General features: G+C 39.5%; 2 protein-coding genes across 17 annotated transcripts in view; one reads left to right on the forward strand and one right to left on the reverse strand.

Moving 5' to 3' along the window:
• Macrod2 (mono-ADP ribosylhydrolase 2) overlaps positions 1–27,965 on the reverse strand; it is a 2,131,419-nt gene that overhangs the window by 161,639 nt on the left and 1,941,815 nt on the right. The gene's annotated exons all lie outside the window — the stretch shown is intronic.
• The window catches only part of LOC141423357 (uncharacterized), a 52,928-nt gene continuing 39,961 nt past the window's right edge, over positions 14,999–27,965 (forward strand). For 2 of the 8 annotated variants that reach the window (XM_074074296.1, XM_074074298.1), the window contains exons 1-3: positions 15,000–15,317; positions 16,780–16,935; positions 20,462–27,765. The gene's annotated coding sequence lies outside the window, so the exon portion shown is untranslated. Of the gene's footprint in view, positions 15,318–16,588; positions 16,748–16,779; positions 16,936–20,461; positions 27,766–27,965 lie in introns of all 8 variants that reach the window. The other 6 variants (XM_074074301.1, XM_074074300.1, XM_074074297.1 and 3 more) reach the window with 6 other exon arrangements.

Below are 27,965 nucleotides of genomic sequence, written 5' to 3' on the forward strand. Positions count from 1 at the left end.
ACAGAGCGAGAGAGAGAGAGAGAGAGAGAAAGTGACTGTATTAGTGGGCCTGTTTGAGGGGACTACAGGAGGCTTCAGAGTGAGAGAGAATGTGAGATAGTGAAAAGCATTGAAACTGCATCTGTGAACAAAGATAATATAATGTAATGCACTGTAATCTGTTGAATAATAGGGGAGCAGGCAAGAAAGAGTAAGTGATGCATATACATGTCTGAAATATCAAGGCAAACCCCCTTGAACTATCAGTATACACTTTAAAAAATGAAGGACAGGAGTGCAGGTCTTTGTTACAATATGACTATCATTATTTTGTCTCCTTATGGGAGAAATGGGCTAAAAAAAAAAGGAATCTTTTCCTTCAGGCCAATATGGCCATCTTGTGTGAAACTTGTTAAAATATAATTCTTCAGACTATTGACTTAGAACTTACAGGGGAGGTGGTATAGCACCCATAGACAGTGTGGGGACATGCTGGACCATGTGCTCCTGCCTGCTAGATCTAGTTCTATCCAAAACAAAGTAAAATCGCATTAACAGTCATTCATAGAATGGGTGCAAAAACCATGGGTTAGTCTTCAGTTATAGGGCAAGGAAAGCAATTGCCTTGGCTCGATCACCATATAATATGGTGATATAATATATCAGACAGCATAGTTATCCATGTAGAAGGAAGAGGAATTCATGAAACCTATTTTTAAAGCATACATGCATGTCAAGGGAGCCCTAAATGTGACGCATATTTAAGGAAAGGAAGCACATGACACTGTTCCTTACACATAATTTATATAATGGTAAACAGGATGCCAAATACCCAATAAGGAGCTCCTCAAATGAATGTGGAAGGCCTAAACTTCATGACATTTTAACGTTGAAGGTTTGACCCTGGACACCAACCTTCTGTGATATATCTTGGTGTAAAAATAGCACAAGCCAATGCACTGAAGATCTATTTTCAATGTCATACATACTCCATTAATAGATAACATAAGGTTTAGCATATGGCATGTTAATAAACATACTTTTACTCTGATAGGGTTAGTTTTTAATCCAAGGATTTCCAAGTACTTGGTAGGCACTGTTTATCAGCACAGCCTTCCCTGGGGAAGTCGCAGCACATTATAGAGATACAAAGCGTCCTACACACAATCAATAACCATTAAGGAACGACAATAATAAGAAATTCATTAATGTGTTATTTTTAAAAAGAAACCAACAAATGGTAATTAAGCAACCTTCCCAAAGTTTTCCAATGACTTCATGTGCAAATGAGGTTTAAAGTCAAATTGTGCTAAAACATACAGTTATTCTATTAGTTGACCTGTATTGGAGATTTGACCACAAATTCCATCCATTGAAGGTATGCACATAACTTTGCGTCTACCCCCTTTCTGGGAAAATTATAACCAAAGTTAGCATAATAGCACTACAATAGAATTTCCTGGCCCTCCCTAAAGAACAATAGCATTTTCCCACTAACTTTAAGCCCTAATGTTAAATTTCCTGCTAGAAACTATAAATACCAGAATTGTCATTTATGTTCCTAAATCAAGATAACCAGTGTGCATACACATTTGTTTAAAACAGACATACATTGTGCTCTGTGCAGATGTTAAATACAGAATTGGCAAAAGGAAACAGTCTTTTGCTTTTTTGCTGAAGAATGGAAAGTATATAAAGATGTTCTTTAAATAGAAGAATCATCATTTGAATAAATTCAAAAGCTGTTAGATATATTTGTCATCAATTAATGTTTGTTGGGTATCTACAAAGTTCAAGATGCAGGAGAGGGAATAAATTAGGTTGTTTGGAAGACAAAAGCTTTTTCCTTTGGGAGTTCACAAAAGAGAGTGATGGAATGGTTTCATGAGATGTGTCTGTCTGCATACACAAGATGAAATTGAAGCTGGTGATGATTATTCAGAAAATTGTAAAGTTTATCTAATCTATAAAGGTTTGAATCTCATCTACGTAGGTTTGAATAAATGCTGAGTGTTTGAATCAAATGAAACATGGAATATCTGAGTAAATGCTCCAACTCTCCTCTTGGCATTGTCCACATGGCTCTTTGGGGAGTCACTGATGCAGATGCCCTAGTGTAAGTGCAAGTGTCCATCTGGGGCAAATCCCAATGGGAAAGTCTTCTGCAATTTGAAGAGCCTAATTTACCTCCTCTTTAGGGTACAAGTTAGTCAACACACATCTGAGGTTGTAGGCAGCTTCATATTATCCTTAGAACCAAAATCCTTAATTTTCATATGTTTATCACTTTCCTTCTTTGAGATATGTGTTCTTTCTGTGTTGAGATTTGTTATTTTATATGGTGAGAATAAAAAATTAAGATAATGATTTGGAATTTTGAAATTTAGGGCAAAAGCAATGTCTACTCATATATAAGTCAATATAAAATTTTTATGACAATGTGCCCTCACAGAAATTAGAATCCTGTAGATTTGACAACCACTCCAAAACTGACTAAAAACTATAAAAAATAACAGCTCTCTATATCTGTTTTATCACTATTTCAGAATTATAATGGTTTTATTTAACCAAAATTTTAAGTATCTATTTGATGTTGTGCCAGATTAAATTTCAATATATTACTTTCTGTACTTCACATGAAAATACAATGGTTCCATGATATCCACATGGGATTAGTTCTAGGACCCTTTTAGATACCTTTATGTATGTAAAATGCCATAGAATTTTTGCATAACCTATGCATATTTTCCTATATACTTTAAATTATCTCTAGGTGACTTGCAATACCTAGTACAGTATGAATGCTATGTAAATAGTTGTTATACTGCTCTGTTTAGGGAATAGCAATAGGGGAAAATGTCCATACGTGTTCAGTGCAGACATACTTTTATTTCTGAATATCCTTGGTTGGTTGAATCTGAAGACACAGAACCAAAGGATTGAGAGGACACCTGTAATTTCCAAGTGAAGAAACCACCCACCTTGAGACAGATAGAGCAGATGCATAGTTTGAGTATACTTTTAGGCATAGGAAGCTGGTTTTCCTACAGTCTCATACTCTCCTTTTAGAGAGGCAACTCAGAAGTTACAGCGTCTGGAGCAGTGGCTCGCAAATGCCGCCACGAGTCAGCAGCTCTCAGCAGGCTTGTTACAGTACAGGTTCCTGAGTTTCGGTTCAACAGAACTGAGCAAAGCCTGAACCTTTGAGTTTCTAACAAATTCCCAGGTGAGGCTCCTGATACTGCTGCAGGTCTGGGTACCACACTTTGAGAACCACTGGTGTAGAATATAGAGATTAACTGCTAAGACTACGACTTACTTTCATTCATTAAGTGTGGCTTTAAACAGTCCACTGAGCTTCATTATTATATTGTTCATTTTCCAACTTCCGAACTTTTGTAGCCACAAGAATTGAGTTGAATAATCCCTTGAGAATACAGTAGTATTCCTTAGAAAGAAAAACTTAGACATTTTATAAAATCAATGTATAAAATTAACCTTTTCATTAAAATTTTTTAAAGACCTTAATTACATCACTTTATTTTAAAATGTGATGAATATCTTTGAATAAAACTTTGCAGAGGCTTCCTCTGTTCTAGACACAATGCTTAGTGCTATAAACATAGGGTGGGAACCCATCTCCTTTGGAAGCATGCTGGATGAGTGGACATATAACCCCACTGAAGAACACCAAACACCCTGCAGGAGGAAGCAGGGTGCTCATAGTAAGAATATCTAATTCCAGTCCTGCGGGCTCAGTGAAACTCCCTCAGAGGAGGCGGTGCCTCAGTTGAGACTTTTGTCATGGAGAAAAATTTGCTGGGCATCCAGTTTTTACCAAATTGTCCTTTGAGCTGTGTTGCCCACGGTGATAGCCACTGGTCACATATGTCTAGCAGGCACTCAAAATGTGGCCAGTCCAAATTGAGATATGTGGTAAATGTAAAATCCACAACAGATACAAAAGACAATACAGAAATATAAAATATCTCAACAACTTTTATATTAATTACGCATTGAAATGATATTTTAGATATATTGGGTTAAAGAAAATATAGAGTTAAAATTAATTTCTCCTATTTCTTTTACTTTTTTTTTTTTGAGACAGGGTCTCACAATGTGACTAGGCTGATCTTGAACTCCTAATCCTCCTGCTTCTCTTCCCATGGGATGGTAGTACAGGTAGGCACTATCTTTTATTTTTTAAAGTAGCTTCTCAAAAGTTTAAAATGTCATATGCCCTTATGACTCACAGTATATTTCTATCAGACAGCATTGCTTGAGAGATAACTAGTGAGGAAATGAGTTGAGGAGCTGCGTCCAGTGGGACAGAGGGATGTTGTCGCCAAAGCTATTATACCCCCACTGTAAACTCTTGGCACTCACCTCTGGTTTCTATGTGCACCCATGGCTTTTCCTCATGACTGTGGTTTCTGAGGTCTCGTTCTAGCTTTTAGAGCATGCTTATCCTCTCGATTTTGAACTGAGAGGGAGAAAAAACCCAGAAGCAGCCCTCAACCGATGATGGATGGGATGAGATGGATTAAAAGCCCTCATTCAGCTTTTATGCTGCTTCAGTGGAATAACCAAGGCCTATCCTACTTTCTCCAAGAGTCTGGCTGCAGAGCTGAGTCCCTGTAGCCCACAGCACAATCTGCTTTTCCATACACCTGTTTTTGTTTCCTTTACTTCCCTATCTCATTTCACTACTCCCCTGTAGGTGCCTCCTGGAATCACTTCCAAAATCCACTGCTTGCCCTTGAATCCTTGTCTCATGGTGTGCTTCAGGGGACCTGATCGAAGTAAAACTTACACCAAATAACCACACAAACATATTATCTGCAATCAGGTCAAGTGCTAATGAACAGAAATGAAGGTTGCTAATTTGGCTCCTAACAAGATCATCAGAGAGGGCTTCCCTGTGGAAGTGGTATTTGAGCTGACACATCGAAGGCATTTAGAAAGTGAAATTAATCAGCAGAACTTAATGAGGTAAAAAGGGCAAGATAGATGAGTGGTCCAGATAAAATGAAGAGCATGTTAATTGGCTCTTAAGTAGGAAAGACCTTGAGATCTTTGAAGACTTGAGAGGAGATAGTGGGGCAAAATGATGATGGTGAGTACCACAAGATGGGCCTAAGTGGGAGATACTCAGAAAAATGTAGGAGGATGAGTTAGGGGATAGGGAGTGACTCATAGGGTAGGAAACAAGACCCAGCGATGAGAGGAGCTTGGATAGTGATATTAAGTTAGCACAGCTGAAGCACTGATTACAAAGGAAGTAGAGGCAGGACAAACCAGGTGAAGAACAAGTGGGAGTATTAGAAAGGGCTTCTTGTTAGGAAGGTGGTAGGGAGCCATAGAAGGGTTCTTTCTCACTTAGCTACTTGCTGGGGATGCATTCAGCAAGGTATGTCAGGAAGGACCTTCACAAGCATCTCCCTTGGAATTGATTAAAATACACCACAGGAAAAAAGACAGAGATCTGAGATTAAAAGGTGGCAAGTGAGGAGAGAGAATAGGATGGATTGAGAAAATATCCCAGGGGGAGAATCGCTAGTTTTGGTGAGTAATTGGATGGAAGTGTGAAGGATGAGAGATGAAATCAGCTTCTATTGGAAAAGTTCTGAATTATCCCACTTAGCATCCGTAACAACTTCACAGATAAATATAACAATTATTCTATTTTACAGCCAGAGAAATAATGTTCTAGTTTACATAACTCTCCAAAGGTTCCAAAACTATCAGGGAGTGAAAACAGGATTTAAGCCTGGTCATTTGCCTGCCATGTGCAAACTGTTAATCACCATGCTACAATGCTAACCTAGGTGAATGCCACTCCAATTAATGGCCTGGGAAAGCTGGAAGTTGGGGAACAAAGGATTACATGTTGGTTTAAGATGACCATGAGATATGCAACAGAGATATTTTATCAGAAAAAGAGGCCACATAGCATGGGGAGGAAAAATAGCTCAGTAAAACTTCCTCTAAAGTGATACCTCAAAAATTGCTATAAATTTTTTTTAAAAAATAAAGTGCACATGTGATAGTCATTTTTGTATGGATGTGCTACTTGCAGATATTCCTGGTCAGATTCTTTTTTCCTTTTGTGACCTTGTCTGGGTTGTACATTTTGACTAATGGTCTGAGACAGTTGCTTCCAATATCTTGTTCTCTTTCTGTCACAAACAAGAATATATCCTATTGTAAGCCCTCAGGGCCAGCCTCAGCAAAAGGACAACTACATACATTCTGTGATTTTCAGATTTATTGCAATTTCTCGTTCTCTTACGTCTTCAATATCCTCATGATTTTTTTTTCCCCATGAAGCTGTACTTTAGGAATCAGCTGTCATTTTCAATTTGATGCAAAGTATTTTTATTCAGCAGTGAACTTGTGACCCTCCTCCCAAGACTACTGATAACACTATCTAGTCTTCTGACCTTTAACAATAATTCTGTAATTACTGTACTGAGTAGGGAATGATAAGATCTCTTGGTCTTGAATTTACCCCAAATTTTCCATTAGGAATATTCCAAAAGGTGTCTTATTAGAGTCTTATTCAGTTTGGATAAATAAAAATTCTACTTGTTTTTCTGTTTGTTTGGGGGTATTATTGAAGTGTGTTCATTCCATATCTTCTTTCCTATGCCAGGTAAATATCTGCTGCAGTGAATCATCCTGAGTTGATACCACACTTTTTTTTTTTTTCTTTCAGTACTGGGCATTGAACTCGGGGTCTTGTGCAAGGTAGGTCAGTTCTTTACCACTGAGCTAAATAAGCCTCAGTTCCAATAACCACACTCTCAATGGCAATTAGTCAACAGACTGAAGAACTGGACTGAAAATTAGTCAATGGATTTGAGAACTAGGAAAAAGTTGTTGAGAATCATTGATGATGCTATTTTAGCAAGTCAGTGTAAATATCAGAAGCCACATCAAAAGAAACAGGAAAATCTGTTTCTTTTCTCCTGATGGCAGAATAGGCCATAGACATTTATGCATTGCCAGTATGGACAATGTTATAGACATGAAACAACACATGAATCTCTAGCTGAGGAACATTCTGGCACATTCTTTGTTCTCTCTGCCAAACTGGTCAATTTGCAGAAGTCTCCACTTATCTAACATACTTTTTTTTGGTAACTATAAAGGAATTCCAGCTGTCTTCTCTCCACAGAAATATGTTTAGTCATTTATATGTATATATATATCTCATGGTAGATCGTGATCAAGGGAAGTGGAAATCTCTGCAGACGATGCCACTTACTCAAAATGGCAGTAACTCTGCTCCTGGACATTGGGTTATTCTGCTTATGGGTCCGTAGGGACAGTCATTTCATATGCAGAGCTCCTTTTACCTAAAGAGATGGAAGGAAGCCCTTGAGGAGGCAGTGGATGCTTCAGGGAACAATAGACAAAGCAGGGAAATGGTGGAGGGATGACAGAGCACAATCAATAACGAACACAGGAGAACAACTCTCTAGCCACTGCTTGAGAAAGGTTCTTAGAACTTTCTATCTTCCTGGCAGCTTGCTTAGGAGAATAAATTACTCTACCTTTCCCAGTTCTCAAAACTAATGTCAGATAATCCTGACTTGGCAGAACCAATTTCTCTGTTTTATGGGCCCCCAGAAGATCTGTAGCTTCTAGAAATGTCAGAATGGCCTTAGTTTTTAACACGAGGGCTCCAAATAAGGCTTTCTTATGATAACCTCCAAATAATACCATTGTAACAAATGCCATTCTGTGACTGCAAATGTCAGTCAAAAAACAAGTCAAGTTAGATCAAAAGTTTCTCCTGTCATATGACAAATATTCAAATATATGCATATGCTTCTTGAAGCAGTCAAATGAATGGCAAGTGGATAATTCTCTCAACAACTAGCTAATAAATTTATGATCAGAATAATTTACAAGAACAAATGATTACAGGAAGTAATATTATGTATTCAAAATGAAAGATGACCCTTTAAAATCTGTCTTACTAAAGCTAATTAAATTATGATTTTGGTCAATTTTAATTATAATTAATAATGAGTCCTATATGGGCAAACCTTAAAGACTTAAGACCACTGTTATTATGATCATGAGTCAGAGATATATACCTGATTCACTGACCCTTTAAATGATTCATAGTCAGAACTTCCCACTCTTGCAAGAGTTTGCCAGTCTCTGCATGGTTTTCATATCACACCTCAAGTTAACAATTTTGGAGTGCTGTAGGCTTGGACACAGGAGTAAAATAAGAATGTGTCACGACTTAACTGGGGCTGTGGAACATAAAATGTGATGTGATGCTTTTAGTTTCATCCCTTGGCTTCTTTTTCTTTCTTTGACTTTTCTAGTATGGATTAATTAATCATATGTAAATATATTATTTTGCTAACACATACGCTAGGTAATACACTTTTTCAAATGCTCAGGTAAAATTAAAATGTCCACATTTTTGTTTTTAAGAATTCTCATGTAAGGATATTGGTTCTCGTGGCTGATAAAGACACAGGATGCTTTGTGTCTGTCTGTATGTGTGTCTGTAGGGGTATGTGTGTGTGTGCATTTGGTGTCATTGACAAAGCATGCTAATGTTAGAGAAAACAGTGAAGACATAAAAGCCAAATATGAGACTGGGTTATTCCCCTAGCTAAAGGCCAAATTTGATGAAAATTCCCATTTCCATGCAAAGACTTTTTTGGTGCCAATATTTAGTAAACAACAAAGAACACTTACTGGCTGTCCATCCATTCTTCACTCTATGTATCGAAGAAGGTTATTGTTATTCACTTGCTGGATAGAAACGCAAAATGAGTTTTCTGAGAGACCATGACCCTGCAGGTCTATAATTCTTCTCTGACAGTACCGCATTAGTCATTTTAGTGACTTAATTTTTGAAACTGTTTCTCTCTCCCTGAAGGCATGAGAGAAATCCTATGTAAAATGTACCTATCCTGAAAAGAAGACTCCCAGCTCTTTACCTAGAGTAAGATAAATTAGATCTCTTTAGAAAATTTGAGAGACATGGGAAGAAGACTTTTATTGTGGTAGGTTGGTACAGAGAAATACATCTAAGATATTTTCAAGGACACAATGAGCATATATTCCTGATTATATTTTAGAGTAGTAGTCTGCAAACCACAGCCTGAATGCTTGTCTTTGTGCATATACCCTGTAAGCTAAGAATGAATTTTACATTTTTGAAGGATTATAATAAAAAATGAAAACTACCATACCAAACAGATACCATATGTGGTCTGTGGAGGCAAAGCTCTGCTCTTTCCTATTTGATCCTTTACAGAAGTGTGCTGACCCCTGTTCCAGAGTAAACTAAAGAAAGAGGAGGAGATGACTCAGCCTAGGAAACTGCACATCTGAACTTCTTGCCGAGGGATGATAATCCATGTGAGGTGTGATCTCCTTGATCCTCTATTAAGATAACATTCAGCCACCTCCTGTCCACCAAAGACATCACTTTCTACAAAACATCAATATCTCCATGTTTTCACTGACTCCAAAACCTCAGACCGTATTGGATGGGACTTTTGAGCTTAATTCAGTAAAAGGATTTAACATTTGAAAATGTAAAGAATCCAAGGACAGGGACTATGGCCAAGACTGAGGAAGTCTTGGAACAGAAAACTAGAAAGCTATTTGGGATTATTGTGGTTTTAAAAATATGTCCACTAATTCTTAGATACTCCTCCTTTTAAGAGATGGAGCTCTCCAGTTCCCCTCCCCTTGAGTGTGTACTGCATTTAGAGACTTGGTTCTAATTAACCAAATGCAGCTGGAGAAATGGTATGTCTTGCAACAAGAAGACACAGCCAGCCTAGGGAGACGCCCACAATGGGAGGAAACTGGGGTCCTTAAATAAAAATTAGGTAGAAATTGTCCCCTACCCCTCACCAAAGGACAAAGAGTGGGGTGGGTATGAGGGGATACTGAGCCTAGTAGACTCCAGGGATATCATGGTCTACCATCTAATTAATCATGGGTATGAAGAACCCAGCAGGAATGGAGTTAATTTTAATGCATTTTGTCCTTTTCCTTTTGCATCCTCCTTTTTCTGAAAATGACCGACTCCTTATTTTGGCCCATGAATTAAGTGAAAATAGGAGAATCTTGGCATCTCTGTCTCTATTTTTTTACCTGTTATCCTTTACTCTGAGTCACTCTTCTATAGCCACCTTGGAATCAAGAAAGGACAGAATTGATTGATAATATCTTTATGAGAAGGGACCAAAACTACCCCTAATGAACAGTGGAACCTTGCAGGCTCCACTCAAATGAGGACAATTACTTATAATTATGAGGCTGTACTGTGGAGCAGAAGTAAACCTCTCATGGAAACCAGATTGCTCCCCTTGAGTGATGACAGTGACAGCAGCTTCTCTGGAATCTTCCAAGAACAAGGACAAAGATAATGGTCAACCAGGCCCCACCTGACCAATCTAACTACTGGAAGACACCTGTAATTAGAATTGCCCTTTACCATGTCTATTTATTTGGCATATAGGGCTGAGTGACCAGACCTGACTTTTGGAAGCCCAGGAGTTTGGGCCTGGGGTTGATGCCCAAACTGCTATAAAAATCCTAAACAATATGGTTCAGAGAGCTTCCGGGATGATGGATACATTCACATGCCAAGATGGTGGTATATTCCAAATTGTACAGGGACAGAGCTCCTGAGCTTAAGACATTTGGGGACCTGCCACATGTACTGCTTCATTCGGCAATTCATTTATCATTTATAATAAATGGACAATAGTAAGTGAACTATTTTCTATGAGTGCAGTGAGTCACTCTAGCATATTGTTAAACTTGAGCAGGTGGCTGTGGGAACCATTCCTCTGACTTCACAGTCAGTCCATCAGAAGTACAGATGGCCAGTCTTGTAACTGAGACCTTAATTTATGGGGTCTGATGCTGACTGTGAGTAGATAGTGTCAAGTCTGAATTAAATTGTAGAACACCCAGTAGGTATCCAGAGAGTTAAGAATTGTTTAGTATGAGGAAAAAATCTAAACATTTGATGTCAAACATAGTAACACTACTTAAGCACTGGGCCAAACGCTTTACATGTATTATCTCACTTCATCTTTGCCCAAAATACCATGAAATGGATACTCTCCTTGCCTTACTTTTTAAGATAAGGCCATTAAAGCTTCCAATTAAGTATATGATGTACTCAAATTCCCACTGATCAAATGAGGATGCAAACCTGGTCTAACTATCCTAATATGATGTTCATATTTGGATATTCCATCTCCTTGTCAGCATTCAGAAAATACCCTTGCAAATTCATTGCTGTTTTGCACCGACTTAAAATGCCCTTCACCTCCTGGAAAGTTTTTGCTAATGGACAGAGATTGCTATAAGGCAGATTGAGCTGTCTAATAACCACAGTTCTCATATTCTGGGGGTTATGCCTCATCTCAGAAGAGGAAGACTTCAAAACCTAAATTACACATAAGCCCACTAATCCTAGAAAAGAAAGGGACTGATCTTCAAGTAACCGTAACCATCACATTCTCCTTTGGGGAGCAATGTTTTATTACCATATCAACTACGCTTTTAGTCCCTAAAGAATTCTTTGAACAATGATTTAATTTAATTTTCCACCCAGGGAAACAAACAGTATACTTCATTTAAGAGAAATGATTGCAATCATAGTAAATTCTATCTATTTACTTACTTATTCATTCATCTGACCACCTACAAATATTTACTGAGTATCTAGTATTTAAAAATGCCATTTCTGTAGAATACGATAAGCCCTTTCACTTTTAGAGGTAAATATATGAGATTTTATGGCTGTATTTGTACCCAGCTTATTTCTTTTTTATAACACACTGTCTTTCTTGACCATAGTAGAAATTTTGTAATAGAAATCCATTACCCTGGAGATGAAAAAGTGGCTAACATCCAGTAATAATTGACAGTTTTTCAAAATAAAGAGCAAAGAGTGTTCTATAAACTAAAAAAGAAAGACACAAACAAACAAGTACATTCCAAACTTATGTGTGTTATAATTTTCAGGAAACTGAATTTTTATTTCCTTTCTTGGCTGAAACTTCACTGTTAACTCACAAGGGCTTACAAAAGTCTTTTAGCTGGCACCTGTTGGAAAAACAATAGCAGGCTTACTAAAGGGAGAACAACAGTTAGATGGTCAGGAATGGTTATACAAAGGAAAGAAATGTCAGTAATATTTTAGGGAAACAACATACATAGCAGAGAAATAACACTTTGACCATAATTTTTTTCTGGGAAATAGCAAGACTTCCTTCATACTACGATATAATTTTGCTGGATTGAGTCAGTTTTTAACCCTGAACAAAGGGTATTTATAAAAAGCATTTGTTCTCTGGAATTACTCCTGTGTAGAAGAGAGGGAAAATGCACATCTCTTATTCAGAAGAAGTAATGCTAATAATAAAAATAGTGATAATAGATACCATTTTAATACCTAATACATTTTACATATCAGGCATTATGCTTGTTCTTCTCTGTGTTTACTTCTAATCCTTGACCAAATTCTGGAAAGTAAGGATTATTATTCCTGTTTTACAGATGAGAAAACAGGGTTAGAGAGACTTAGCTGGTAAGAAGTACAGCTGGGGTTCAAACCCAGGTATGGCTGCCACTGTAGCCTGTGCCTTTTCTATCATGACATTCTCCAATTGACTTTGGACCAGGAAAACTTTTCTAACTAATTGTGTGAAAGTACTTACTGTCATATAATTAAATTTTATGCAGAATTATATTTTAATTAGAATTTAATTAAATTTCTGGGCATAGCATTCTATGTGAAATCATCACTTTCATTTTAGGGCTTTATTTGCTTTGCATTCCCTATCCCATTAAACACCCTACTTGCATTCCAAAAACCCCTGAAGGCATCTTTTAGTAGTTGAGAGATTTGATATTTTGGTCACATTTCACTAATTCCTAAGTTTATGGTCAATGAAGCTAAACTGCTTCAAACCTGTCCATATCAAACTTAGTATTTGGAAGTCCAACATTGTGCAGTGTCAATGAAAAAGTAGAAAAGAAAAACCTCAGGATTCAGTCTCCTAAGATAGATATCTGATTCTCACTATCAAAATCAGGTATTAAACCCATAAACTGGCTGTATATATTACCTTTAAGATCCATTTCCTAATGTGCATCCAGAGGAAGCTATGACCTGCAAAGCATCCCCAAAGGGCACTAGTTATTGAAACATGTAAAGTTATTAGCAGACACTGAGGTCCACTATCCTCTAATTTAAGGGGCTGTAGACAAGGAAATCCCACAGCACTTGAATACCAGGAGGGAAACAATTCTGTGTGGCTGCCAATTTATAAATTTCTGGCTTCTAAAGACAAGATTACCACACCAACCAAAAAATTTCTGAGTAAACAGAAGCTCAAATTTCCCCTTTGCCTGGAGCTGCCATTGAAAATGAAGTCACTCATACACAGTACTTTTGGCATTCCTTTTACCCACTGTCAAACAGCTTAGAAATATAGAATGACATTCTAAAAAGTGAACAAACAAATCTTAAAAGTCCAATTCCACATTGCCTTCCAATGCACTCTCTTTTAGGTCAACAGTACTATTTAGTCCAGTAAGTCCTATTTTTCTTATACACAGAATCCCTTTCTTCTAGTTCATTTCCTATAAACTCACCCCAGTCACTAGTCAAGAGCTGCTTCTCTTTTGTTTTGTCTTTTTTCCACCTCAGGTGTTTTCTTACTTCTCCCACCACACTGATTTTCATTTTATATATCCTTGCTTCATTTGTTTTCACTTGCAAATGTTTCTTTGCAACTCTTTGCATTTATCTCTGACTGGGTATGCATTTTCTGTCCTTTCTCTCCACACCTCTAATCTTCAAAGTGAGATTTTTGAGTAGTTTCAGTGTTTCCCTGAAAATTCCCTTTGATCTTTCATAAGAATGAAGCAAGAGTGCAATGGGGGAGGGGTAGATAACAAACTGTATTCTTAGACATAACATCATATTCTCTTAACTCTTTTATTCTATCTTTAAAAGCCACAAGACACAAGAATTCAATCACTAGCTAGTATTTACTGATAATAGACTATAATAGAATATGAACTGCCCATTTTTCCTGTGATAGTTCTCTTGTTTTACTCTGAGGAGACACACAGCTGTCACTAACAATGACTTTCAAATAGAGTTGACCCTATCTAACTCTTTATCCCTCTTCCAAGTCCCAGATTTGCCATGGGACACAGGCCTAGACAGAGCATTGCATGCCCCTACTCACAGTTCAGGAGTAGACATTTGACTAAGCCTGGTTAATCAAAGACAACAAAGCTCAAATTCAGATCTTTTATTGGAGTTTTTGAGAACGATATACATCACTTTTGTTGAAGTTGATGAGATGATGGTTTGTGGCTACCCTTGCCCCAGAGAAGGAAAATATCTGAAGTAGAACCAACACAGAGGGAGGCAGAGCACAGAGATGAGGAGAGAGACCTAGTCTTGATACAATTGTTTAATTCTATGATCCAACATCATCTGGACTTTATAAATGCATGTTTGCAATGGCTTTTCTATACTTGAATCAGAGATTTGAGCTGTGAGGCAGGTTGCTTGTGGTTCTCATACCTCACTGCATATCAGTAACACCCTGAACATTTTAAAATTATTGATTTAAAAATATGCTTAGATTGATACTTGCAATTTCATATGGTCATCATTTCAGGGCTTTGGCCAGGCTGAGATCTGTTGTGACCACCATCAGTAAGTGCCTACTGAGTAATGTTAGGTCCCTGGCATTCTTGGGGTGGGCAGAAGGTTAGCACCGAAACCAAACCCCTGATTTATGACCACTTGTTTCTCCCTGCCTGATTGGTTCTCAGCTTGCAAAACAACTCAGGAACTTTCAGTTACTCAACTAGCCAGGCATGTCGACCTGTTCCATCAGGTGATCGTAGATAATCAGAAACCAGAAGCTCTCTCCCTCCCCCATGGCTTGGCCCCTCCTATAAAGCCCACTACCCAAATCAGCCAAGCTGCTTCACTCTGAACCAGAGAATGACAGCCCTGTGGTCTGGGCTAATAAATCTTTCCTTTCCACACGTGGCATGGACTTTATTCGGCAGTACCTTACATCTGGTGCCAAAACCCAGGAAAGGTTAGCAGGATGCTCCAGACCAGGGCTGGTCCCTTGGCTTTTGTGTCCTGCCCTCTCCTGAACCCAGACTGCTGAATTGACCCCACGTGCCTCCAGAATGTGGATTTCGGAACTTACTGCCTTGTTGGCTTTCCCATCCATCATTAGCCTTTCTCTACCACTGCTCTCCTCCTGACCTACTCCTCAGACTCGGTAAGTGTCACCCTCCTGTTGGGGCTACCTGCTCTGCCTGGTCCTGAAGTTGTAGCTACCAGGTATGCCTCTCCTGCCCACTGGGGCACCCACTGCTTAGCATGGGGAAGCCTGGCTAACCGGTTAGGACATTTCCTGCTGGACGGCAACCCAGGCTGGGGACGCCTGCCCTTGGGAACCCATCCAGGTGACACTCCCACTCTCTCTCCCTCTCTCCTGCTCTTCCTCTGTTTTCCTTTCCTTTGCCTAGGGTGAGAGCTCAACAGCCCCTCCAGCTTACTTTGACCAAATGGCAACCAGATGATTCTGCTGTCCGTGACTGAGTCACATAAGGGAGGCTAGATCTTGACCTAGATCTATATTGGCCTGCAGGATAAACTCACCAAGTCACCTGCCTCGCTCGCTCTCTCTCTCACTTTCTCTCTCTCTCCTTTTTTCTCTACATTATGGGGACCTCCCACTCTACATTAGATGCATCTACTGGAATGCCTTCTCCGCACCCTCCCCCTTGGTCTCCAAGATGATATAAAACCTAAGCGACTGATTTTCACACATTCCTAGGTCTTGACAATTTCTGCCATTTCAATGGCAAGTAATCCGAAATTCCATTCATCCAAGCTTTCCTTTCTCTCTGCTCTCAACCCTCCCTGCTCCAATCTTGTAATGCTGTTCAAATCCTCTTGCCAGCAACAAAACCCCTTCAAACTCTGGGTCTCTCCCTCCCACTGAACTCTCTTACTTGTGACCTCATGGGCTCTGTATGCCCACATCTGAACTCTTCCTGCCAGTCCTCTACATCAATCTCTTCTCCTACTTTATCCTCCCATAACTCAGACCCCCCCTTCTTCCACCCCTACTGGCTCTCCCAAACATCTGCCACCCTATTCCCCTTCCACAATAGTTACAATTGACCTTGAGCCATTGGCTCCTCAGGAACCAACACTGACAGTCTTGCTCTCAGCCCCTGCTACACCCTCAACTCTCTCCTCCCCACCTGCTACTTGGCTCCTTCTCTAATGACTCAGCCTCCTATATTAAAGAATTTAAATACCTAACTCAATTATTCTCAACTCTCATTTTATTTCCCAATCCTTCCCTGATATTCAAAAAACAAAAAACTTAAACAGGAAGAGGGTGGCCCTCAAACCCCCCAGGGAGATCTTGTGAAAATGACATTTAAGGTATTTAATAACCGAGATGAGGCTTGAGACCAGAGAAAGGCCCAGCTCTTGACAGCTGCCCTGAGACCACCTCCTCCAACTTTGAGACAGGCCTGACAACAATGCACACCTCCAGGGGCCTGCTTCAAGTGCAACCAGACAGGACACTGGGCAAAAGACTGCCCTTTACCTTGCCCACTGCCAGGACTCTATCTACAATGTGGCCAGAATGGACACTGGAGGACGACTGCCCCTTTTTGTCTCTGCAAGGTAGGTCAGTCTCCCAATCCCATTCTTAACAGAGTGAAGGCCTCACAGATCTCTTGGGCTTGGCGGCAGAAGACTGACGCAGCCCTGGGACCTTGGCTCCCTTCAAGATCATCTCAGAGGAGCCCAGGGTAACCATCCAAGTAGCAGGTAGGCCTCAATCACCTACTTGGTGCTACCTGACTTCTCAGGTAAGCTTTATCCTTCACAGATCTCCATGGTGGGGGTGGATGGTCTCCTCCACCAGCCAAAAAAGAAAAGACAAGTTTTATTCAAATTAAAATTCTTATAAAAGTTAATTTTAAAATACAAGTTATGAAGTAAACAACTGGAAAGGATATAGGTAGGTATTGAATGTATTTTTGAGAAGTTGAAGGAAAAAGGAATGGTTTTTTGATGAGAAAAGATTTTGTAAAGAAGGGTTTGTCCTAAAGATTGTTTCAAATATGGAGAGGAGGGATAAGGACAAACCATGAAAGGGTTTAGTATGTTGTATGAAGGTCTGAGTAAGTTTTAAAAGTGTATAATAAAAGCTTCAGTGTGTGGTAAAGTTAAAATTGACTAATCTAAGAGTTGCCTAAAAGATTTTTGAGGTCATGTCAAACTAAAATCTAATTCTCTATGTCTATAAAATAATAAGGCTATGTTAATATTATTCTGCTCTACAAAAAACTGTTATAGGACTTGTGTTTTCTGTTGATCTTGTCAAGCTTTAAGTACTACTAAATCAGAGTTCATTTACATATCTGCTCAGGTCTTGTAAATGACCACCTTATAACTGTGTTCTGTGTCTATACTTTCTCTAAATATGGTACAGACTTTTACAGAGTTAAAAGTGTCAGTTTATGTAAAATAATGAGCTAAAGCTCTCTTTTATCCAAAAGTGCTATGTTTAACCTGCATTCTGACAGTCAGCCTTTATTTGTTTAAAGGTCCCACAAATGCTTCACAGCAACTAACCTAGACAGTTTTGTCACAAGAATTTAAAGACAGCCCTCATCTTTGTGGACAGGCCCTAAGCAGAGACTTATTAGATTGGCACTAACCAGAGGCCACACTTCTTCAATGCAGAGCCACAGAGCCCCTTATCTGCAGGACAACTGAGTCCTTTTTAAAACTTTCTGGCCTCTGGGAATACAAAGTCTCTAAGAAGAAGGCTCAATTATGTCTCCCTCATGTCACCTACCTGAGTGTGTTCTTAAAGGGACAGACTCACTCCCTGAGTTATGAGTGCATCAACCCAATCCTCCTTTTCTCGCTCCCCTATACCATAAAAGCAGCTTAAAGCTTTCTTGGGAGTTACAGGATTTCACAGAATCTGGATCCCAAAAAAATATACAGTCTTTAGCAGACACCTTTTTATCTGCCTTACTTTAACCGCCTCTGGGAACTTCTCAGAGAACAGGCAGACCAGATCCTGCCCCACCTTTCAGGGGTCCCTGTAACAACTTCTGTTAAACCAGGGGATCTTGTTCTCCTCAAGGATCTTTGACCCTCTATGCTGGGACCTCACTGGACTGGCCCTCATCTGGTCATCCTCACAATGCCCACCACTGTCAAGCTCAATGGGACCTCCCCAGTGGCAGCACCTTTTAAGGATAAAACATTGCCCACCAACTTTAGACTCTTCCACTACAGCAAAGGATGAGTACTCTTGTGTACCCCTGGGCCCCACGCAGCTACACCTCTCCTGCAAACTCTCTCCTTTTTCCACTCCTACATAAGTTCTTAGTCCTCATCTGGCTCTCGATCTGCTTTCCCTTCACAGCCCAGAAATCCTCCTCCCATGACCCATGCATGCGCATTGCAAGGGCAGGAAGTATTGTTACTAAGACTTTACTGTTCCACACTTACTATTCCTGTGCAGGCTCTGTTATTGGGTCATGCACTCAAAAATCACACAATCTATCAGGTGTGCTCCCATGATAATCAACTTACCTGCTTCAACCCCGCTTATCGCCCTGTGGAGCAGTGGTTAGAACTCAGGAGTGGCCACCTCGCTGGGAACATTGTTACTTGAACCCAGGTGTTTGATCCTGAAAAACCAGTGTCATTATTGTTTATTGCATGTGTGGCCATAGACAAGCTATTGGAGGTACAGGCTGTGGGTGTGGGGGCCTGGGTTGGGAAAGGACTTATACATCAAATGAAAAATATATGTGCTGGGGAGACAACTTCTGGCTGTGTAATAATGAGGTTTATCATTTTTGCCCTTATTGGAGTTGTGTTTCATGGGCCACATGGCACGGGGCTACACAGTTAGCCCTCCTTCAAAAGGGCACCACTACCCCTAGCTGCAGTCAAGACACCTGTAACCCTGTAAATTTCACTGTACTTAAGCCATCTGATTGGACACAGGGACAGATAATTAGCATAAGGATAGATGGCCAAGGCTTCCACCCTGGGACTCTGCTACACCTTAAGTTAATAACTGTTACCCATAAGAGTTCCCCATACCAGGTCTTCCACTCCTTTTATGAGGAAATGCCAGATAAATTCCCCATCTCTGTTATAACTAAAAACTTGTTTCTCACACTGGCCGAATCTATAGCCCAGACATTAAATGTCACTTTGTGCTTTGTGTGTGGGGGAGCCAACATGGGAGACCACTGGCCCTGGGAGGCAAGTGCCTTTCAATGAAAGTGCTTCCCATGACACAGGACTGGTGTCTAGCTCCTTAAAACTTCCATTATTGGGAATTACTGTATCTCCTGCCATGGAAAACAATTCTCCACCCTAGTGGGGGACCTAACTTGTCTAGGACAGAAGTTTTATAATGCCACAGCCCAAAAGACTCAGTGGTGGGGTACCCCAAACCATACAGAACCCCAGCCTCACCCATTGGCTAACTTTTCTAATCTCAAAACAGCATGGGACAATCTTACTGCAGATATAAACTAGCAGGCTCCCAGGGGGCTGTATTGGATCTATGGAAGGCAAGCCTATACAGTGTTGCCTAGAAACTGGTTTGGGTCTTGTGTTCTGGACTCCATCAGACCATCATTCTTCTTGCTCCCCCTTGGACAAGCTGAAAATCTGGGAGTCCCCATATATGAACAAAGATTAAGTTAAAAAAATGGGGAACCTTACAAATAGGCACTTGGAATGATGATGATGGCCTCCTGAGCAAATCATCTGGTACTGTGGTCCTGCCACCTGGGTAGAGGATGGGTCTCGGGGCTACCTCACCCCTATATATATGTTCAACCGAATCATCAAGCTGAAGGCTGCTGTTGAAATTATTACTAATGAGACTGCAAACCCTCAATTTTCTGGCAAAACAAGGCACTAAGATGCACAATGCTATCTATCAAAACCACTTGGCTTTGGACTATTTGCTAGCCTCTGAGGGAGGAGTTTGTGGAAAATTTAACCTGAGCATCTGCTGCCTGAAGATTGATTATGAAGGAAAAGCCATAAAGGAGATCACTGAGGGAATGACAAAGCTTTCCTATGTCCCCATCCAGACTTGGAAAAGCTGGGATCCTAATAGCTTGTTTGGAGGATGGTTTTCCTGCCACAGGTGGATTTAAAACACTGGTGGGGGCAGTGGACCTCATTCTGGGAGCATGCACAATACTTCCCTGCTTCCTTCCCTTGGTTATACAATCTATTAGGTCCGTTATAGAGGCTACTATAGAAAGAAAAACAGCTGCACATGTAATGATGTTATGGAAATACAAACCCTTAAACCAGGAAAATGCTCTTTAATCCTAGATGCCTCCAGGATCACCTAGGGGAACTCAGCAGACAGACTTCCCACCAGATGCTACTACAACCTTCTCCCCAAAACTGGCCTTGTCTGCAAATGAAGCCTGGGAAAAACTGTCAGCCTCCGCTCCTGGGGACCTCAGAAATTTCCAAATTCCAGCCAAACCCCCCTTAACGATGCCCCCACTCAGCACAAAGCAGCTAGATCGATCAGCATCCATAATACCAACAAAAGGCTGGAATGTTAGATCCCTGGTATTCTTGGGGTGGGCGGAAGGCTAGCACTGAAACCAGACCCCCTGATTTATGACCACTTGTTTCTCCCTGCCTGATTGGTTCTCAGCTTGCAAAACAACTCAGGAACTTCCAATTACTCAATTAGCCAGGCATGTTGGTCGACCTGTTCTATCAGGTGATCGCAGATAATCAGAGACCAGAAACTCTCTCCCTCCCCCATGGCTTGGCCCTTCCTATAAAGCCCACTTCCCAATTCAGCCAAGCTGCTTCGCTCTAAACCCGAGAGTGACAGCCCTGTGGTCTGGGCTAATAAATCTCTCCTTTCCAATGTGGCATGGTCTTTACTCAGCAGAACCTTACAAGGAAACCATTGCATGTGAAGATAGTCTCCAAAGAGAGCTTCAGAGACAATTCTGGGATTGCCTTTTACTTGAGTTCTCATTTCTTTTATATCCCTCATCCTTTGGATCTAGTGCCCTTATGTATTCAACTATCATCAAAACTGTCTCTTAGAGAAAAATAACAGTGCCCGTTTCATATATGTGCATATATATATGCCTCTGACTATTCCTCTGAGTTGGCAGCAGTACAATCTCCAATTTCCTATTACTTCTCTAATGGCATGCATCCAAAATGCAAATTTTCATACACAAAGGAAGAATAACTCTTGGAATAATGCTTGGTGCCACTGAGGACTTGAAGCTCAAACTTGATTTAGTAGAGCTGCACAGACAGCAGAGGATGACTGTCCTCTCAGCAAAAGCAATGGAATTTAGAGTCAGCAAGTTGTGTGGGAGAGTGGCTTCAAACAGGACACAAATGGTGAGTCTGTGATGGTGTAACTGAACTTCAACTTTCCAACAGAACAGGAACAACATACCATCAACTTCATGAAGATTAAACCCTTCAGATGACAGAGACCAGAGACTTCCTAAAGTCAATTGGCACAAACAGGATTCCAGAGCTTTACCCACTCTATATATCCTCTCTCTTGAATCCTGAACCCTGTGACTACACAAGTTGATATGAACTTCTAGACTCATATCTTCCTATCTCTAGCTTCCTTTACATTAGTAGTCTCTAGTATTTCCTCTGGAACATTATTCTTCAATGTTTCAAAAGCTAAGTTATATACTTATATATGGATATGTGGTGAATACTGGAATGGATTGTGTTTTCCAAAAATGGCTATACCCACATATATCCTGTTCCACATGGCTTCCTGTATTTTTGCAATGTGACCTTGATACTCTCTATCAAGTAGTATGGCCTACATTCTCTCCCCTTGAACCTGAAAGGATGTGTTAACTACATCAACCATTAGAATGTGGTCAAAATGACACCAAATGACTTTAGAGGCTAAGTTACAAAGTATGTTGTGAATTTCAACTATCTTTTTCTCTTGAAATAAGCACTGTGGGATCTCTGAGTCAATGTGTTAACAAGTTAGACAGCTCTGAGATCACTTGGGCTGATAGATCATATGAAGAGAAAACATTGAGCTAAAGAGATGCTCAAGAATCCCTAATTGTCCAGGGCACAGATAAGAAAGTAAGGAAATCTCCAGATGACTCTGTCCCCTAATTTTTGAGCTACCCCAGCTGCTGTTGAATATACCAGAGACAAGAAATCTCTGCTGGGATCTGACCAGCTTTCATACAAATTGACAAAATAAATGTCATTATTTTAAGCCAACAAGTTTTAGGGTGATTTATTATGTCTTCATAGAGCTGTTCCTGGAGCAGATATTGTCTGCTTTTTCTAAACTTACATGAAAAGAATTTTCAAGAGACTTCCTTCCAGGGTTAGTTGGGTGTTTTTAAAGCTAAGAAAGAAACTTCAAGCAAATAAGAACTAAAGATGCTGTGGATTAATGTCAAAACACAAATTCCTGCAATGATGATAAAAATGTGAAAGAGAGGGGGGAAAGAAAGAGATGAACTGCAAAGATACATTTTAAGAGAAAAACAGTGCTGCTGTGTAAGGAAATAAGGAGGAACAAGATTCCAGAAAGGGAAGAGAAATGAGTAAAGAAGTGTTTGAAGTGAGACCATGAGACACAGAAGCTAAGTCATAAAAGGTGCTAAGGATTCATGTCTCAGAGGGAAGCAGGGGTAAATTCAAAAGATTATGAAAAATTTAATGCAGGAAAATTTTAAATGATGTGGGCAAAATCCATAAAGAACAGTGAAGATCCTCAGGACTGGCAATGGAGGGGAGATATTACCTCTCTCAGTCTTGAGAAGTCATTAACCAAAACCAAGCAATAGCTAGAGGTGGAGCAGGCCACCTGCAAGTTCTAGGTCTTGAGGAAGATAGTTATTGCTGTCTGCTCCAGAGTTGAGGAAAATAACACTCTTAATGTTTCCCCACCCCCACCATCCAATCTTCTGCAAAGACTTTCCAATGGGGAAAGACAAAAAAAAAAAACAAAAACAAAAACAGGTATTACAATGGTCCCTCCAAAAGACCAAAGTACATAAACATTTATGGTATTTTATCATGCTAAAATATTACTGTTGGGGAGACAATTAGGAACAAAGACATCTAAAAAAGCCTTCTTAGGGAGCATGACAATAAAAAAAAAATTGAAAAACATTGGTTAAACAATCCAAAGTTCTGGTCAATGTAGCCTCTACAAGAAAGTCTCAAGACAAAAAGAAGGCTAGAGAATGATCTGGAAAGGCAAACAGTGGTTCCTTCCTAAACTCCTCCCTGTAGATCTCTGCACAGAAAAAGATAGCAGTTGTGGTGACTAGTCCAGAGAATCATCCACCCAGCAAAGTAACCAATGAGAAGAATTAGCAAAAATGACTTCCACATCACAATGGACCTTGCCAATATAAAAAGTGACCTTTGACTCATGTGTACTTTAATATTTGCAAAAAAAGAATAGATAACAATTCCAGGTTATATCTATGCATGTGTATTAACTCTTTGCTAATTTTTAAATTTGGTATTATACAATGAACAAGCAAAATTTGACAACATGGCAGAATGAAGATGTCTTGAAACCCGTAAGCCTCACAAAGATTTTGGTGTTCTCTCTCATTCTCATATACTACTACTCTCAGTTGTTCTCTGGAAGGTTTAACCAAAAATGGGACAACTTTCTGTGTTGGTCATGGCTGTAATGAAGGTCCACAGGAAGAACACTCTATCAATTAGAGGAAGTCATGGAGAAGGCTTGATCTCATGATCTGGTTCCATTATCAACTATCAAGATCAGTGATAGTGACCCACAAATTTATCACCCAGATCTGGCTTCTAAAAACTATTCTTTACCTAAAAGAAATCAAAACTTCTTGAAGAAATGGAAGATGCCAGGTTATGGCATTGTTACAATTCATTGAGTAGAATAGGAAACCATGAATATATGATAATATAAATAAATAGAAAGCTTGATGACTTACAGGACATTTATGAAGTTACATGTCTTCATCAATTACAAAGAAAAGAGCAAATGCCCAGTTGAGGAGTCTTTCAGGCATCACCTAATCAAATGATCAAAATGAGCACTATCTTAATGAGAAACATTGAAATCATACACACCTCATAGCATACTGCAGGAATGCAAAGATGCATACATAGGTTGAAATCAATCATGGAAAAGCACCAGACAAATTCAAAATAGAAACATTCTACAATATAACTGGCTTACAATTTTCAAAATTGTCAATAATTCTAAAGTCAAATTAAGGCAGAGGAACTCTTCTGGACTAGAGGAGACAAAGGGACATGACAGCAAAATGGAACATTTGGTTTTACACTAGAACTTTTTGTTAAAAATGGCATCATTGGGACAATTGGTGAAACTTAAATGAAGTCAGAAAATAGGTGGTAGTAATGGATTGCTGGTCATATTCTGATTTTGATCTTTTTTAATGTGTTTATGTAGGAAGAATCTCATGTTTGTAGAAAATGCTCAGTAAAATATTAGAGAGCGAGGGACATCAGATTGTCAACTCACTCTCAAAAAAACCTTTCTTTAAATTGTATTTGCAAATTGCTGTAAGTTTAGGGTTGTTTTTAAATTAAAAAAAGACAGATAAAAGAAATGGTGCTCCAAAGATGCAGTGCATCTAATTACCACACACATTCTGATTGGTGTAGGGCTGGGACTAGGTACAGAAATCAACACTGTCAGCATTCACCAAAGTGGCTACTTTAGATGGAGAGAATGAGAAGGTCCCCCAAGAGGAGCAATTTGCAAGTTTGCTAAGCACTCAGCAAAATCACCCCACCTTTGCCCCACATTCTAGAGCCAGCCTTTTGTCCTTCTACTCCTTCCTCACAAACCATGTGTTTACTTTCCTCCTGACAGCAGCAAAGATTGTTAAGGGCCAGTGGGGAATTTTCTGGATGGAGAATTGAGAAATGATTCAAGTGCATCTGCTAACATTTTTGCCCAGGGAGAATTCAGTACTCTGGTTTTCTGTGTAACTTTTCTCAGGCTGGGTGATCCCTGTAGGTGAAATAATTTCCTAAAACTGCCTTTGATGGCCCCAGAGTGACAAGAGTCAGGAAGGAACAGGCACGCTTGAGGTAGGCATTAGGAGAGTATGGCATGTGTCCAGGTAATTCTAGTGTAGGTGGACAATTTTAAGGCTCTCTCTGGTATAGTAGGAAAGAACAACTTTGCTATACTAGAAAATCGAAATTTTGAAATATAGTAGCAAAACCCTGATGTGAAAATCCAATACTATTCACAAAGCAATACCTCTCTTTAAAGGCAAAACCAAACCTTTATCTGTTGAAAAATTAGTACCTAATAGTAAAAACCCTCAAAATGTTCTATTGGTATGATGTCGGCATTGGGGGAAAAATTACTCTAATGCCTAACGCCTGTAAACCCTAGGGTTGGCTTTTCAATAAAACATGTGAGTGCATGTGAATGATTCATTTTTAACTCAGTTCTAGATCAAAATACAGAAATAGTTAAGCACAGATAGTCTGAATTACTCATAGACATCTATAAAATTTAAAGTAAGAAACCTTTAAAATTATTATATAAAGGCCTACTAAATATGTTCTGTTAAACTGATCTTTTCCTTTTTTTTTTTTCAATAGCTCACTTAGTATCATCTTTCATGAGTCCTCTAGACAATTTTAGAGGAGTTTTCAAAGAAAGTTTCCCCATCTGTGAAATAAGAGGGTTGCCCTAGATATTCTTTAGAGGCCCACTTGACTATAAAAAGCATGATTCAGTTTTTAAATTAAAGATGCAAATATTTACTGGGCATAAAGGAAAAAGCTTCTAAAGAATCAATTTTCATGAATATAATGGCTATGTAGAATTACAGTATTGATATTTAAAAGGGACCTTAGGCGTTAGGTGAAAAATCAGGTCCTACACTTAAGAGATAAAAACACAATTCAGGTGTCCTGTTTCCTAATTCAGGCCTCGTTCTAGACTATCTATTAGATTTTCTGTCCCCCCTCTCTCCTGTTCTTTCTTTTTTTCTTCTGAGCTTTGGTAATCATAAATGATAGCAATTCTATGATCATACTTAGATTGCGATTAAAAACCAACAAAACATTAGTGCAAAATCTCTGTGGAGAGGAAAATATATGAAAATCCATAGTATCTAAATCATTAAAATCATCTTTTCATTCAGTTATCTTCTGTGTTTGCTTTCACTATTTTGTAGTTATTATGAGAATTTTCTTTGGGCTGGAAAGTTTTATCTTTGCTAAAGATTTTGGCCTGAGGGTGGGTTAGCATGGCTTTCTTAAGTTGAGGCAAGCAGGAAATACCCAAATAGTCATAGTGGAGAATATGGAGGGTGAAAAATTCTTTTTTGCATAAAGTTGAAAATATGCATAATCAGGTTTTAATTTCTGTCGATTCAGTGTTGTGGAGATGATGAAAAGCTCAATCCTTGTCTCCTCTGTTTCTCTCATATGGCATATCCAAAATATTCGTTAATCCTGTTAGCTTTACATTTAAAATGTATATCGAATTAGACTAATTCTATTTTTTTTGGTTTTTTGTTTTTTTTTAGTAGGGCTGGGGTTTGAACTCGAGGCAAAGCAGGCACTCTACCACCTCAGCCACAGCTCTAGCCCGAATTAAACCAGTTCTTAATCTTTCCTTTCACGGCTGTGTGGGTCATCCCATCAGTATCTTTTGCTTCTATAAACTCGCTCCCTGTTATGGCCCTTACCCTATCACAGTCTATTCTCAACAATACCCAGAAGTTTGCTTTGAAAATGCAGCTTAGATCATGTATGTCCCTCCTTTGCTTTATTTAAATGTTCTTATCGCACTTAAATAAGAGGGAAAAAACAAAGTTGTTACGGGGACTCATCCGCCCACCTCCTGTGACCTAAGCACTAAATCTCAAAGTATATTCCCATCCCAGGAATAGTGTCACCTGGAAAATTATTAGAAGTACAAATTCCTGGGCCTACAAACCTACCAAATCAGATGCTTCAGGAATGGGGTCCTAAGCCCCCAGTTCAACATACCCTCAGGCGATATAAATGCAACTGTGGGACCCACTTGTCTATGGGGCTGGGCAGCAGTGACCTCTCTAGCTATTCCCCTTGCTCAGCCTGCTGCTTCACACTGGACCTTTTTGCTTTTCTTAAAATAAGTCAGACCCACCTCTCATTTGGGCTTTAGCACTTACTGGTTCCACTACGGGAGCATGCTTTCCCAGAGAGCTGTTTGGTTTACTCCTTTATGTTCTTTAGGTTTCTTCTCATATAGAAACTTAATAACCAGTGAGGTCTAATATATTTGAGTCTTTAATCCATTCATCTCCCAAAATCCCTCTCCCCCAAGTCTGCTTCACATCATACGCAAATGGGAATTCCCTATATCTTCCCCTCTGCTTGATTTTCCCCTCACCACTTAGTTTGGAGGCTTTCATAAAGTTGCAGTTAAGATGTCAGGCAGATCTGCAGTCATCTGAAGCCTTGCCTGGATCTGGAGGTTCTTGCTGCAGGATTGCTCACTCAAATGATTGCAAATGGGTGCTGGCTGTCAATAGAAGGCCTTGGTTGCTTTCCATGTGGATTTCTACAGGCCTGCTAGAGTCCTCCAACACAATGGCTGTTTCACTAAGGTACGTAATACTAGAGAAAGCAAAGCAGTAGCCACACTGTCTTTTATGACCTAGAACATCTTACTAATATATGTTGAGAAAGTCTGACTCAGAATCACCAAGATAAACCTGGATAGTAAATCTCTCAAATCCTGGATAGTAAAAACTCTGCGATAATTTAATGGTTATATTGTGTCAAGCTACTAAGTTTTAGAATAAAT

Source organism: Castor canadensis, chromosome 5 (genome assembly GCF_047511655.1).
Source record: "Castor canadensis chromosome 5, mCasCan1.hap1v2, whole genome shotgun sequence".
Classification (NCBI taxonomy): domain Eukaryota; kingdom Metazoa; phylum Chordata; class Mammalia; order Rodentia; family Castoridae; genus Castor; species Castor canadensis.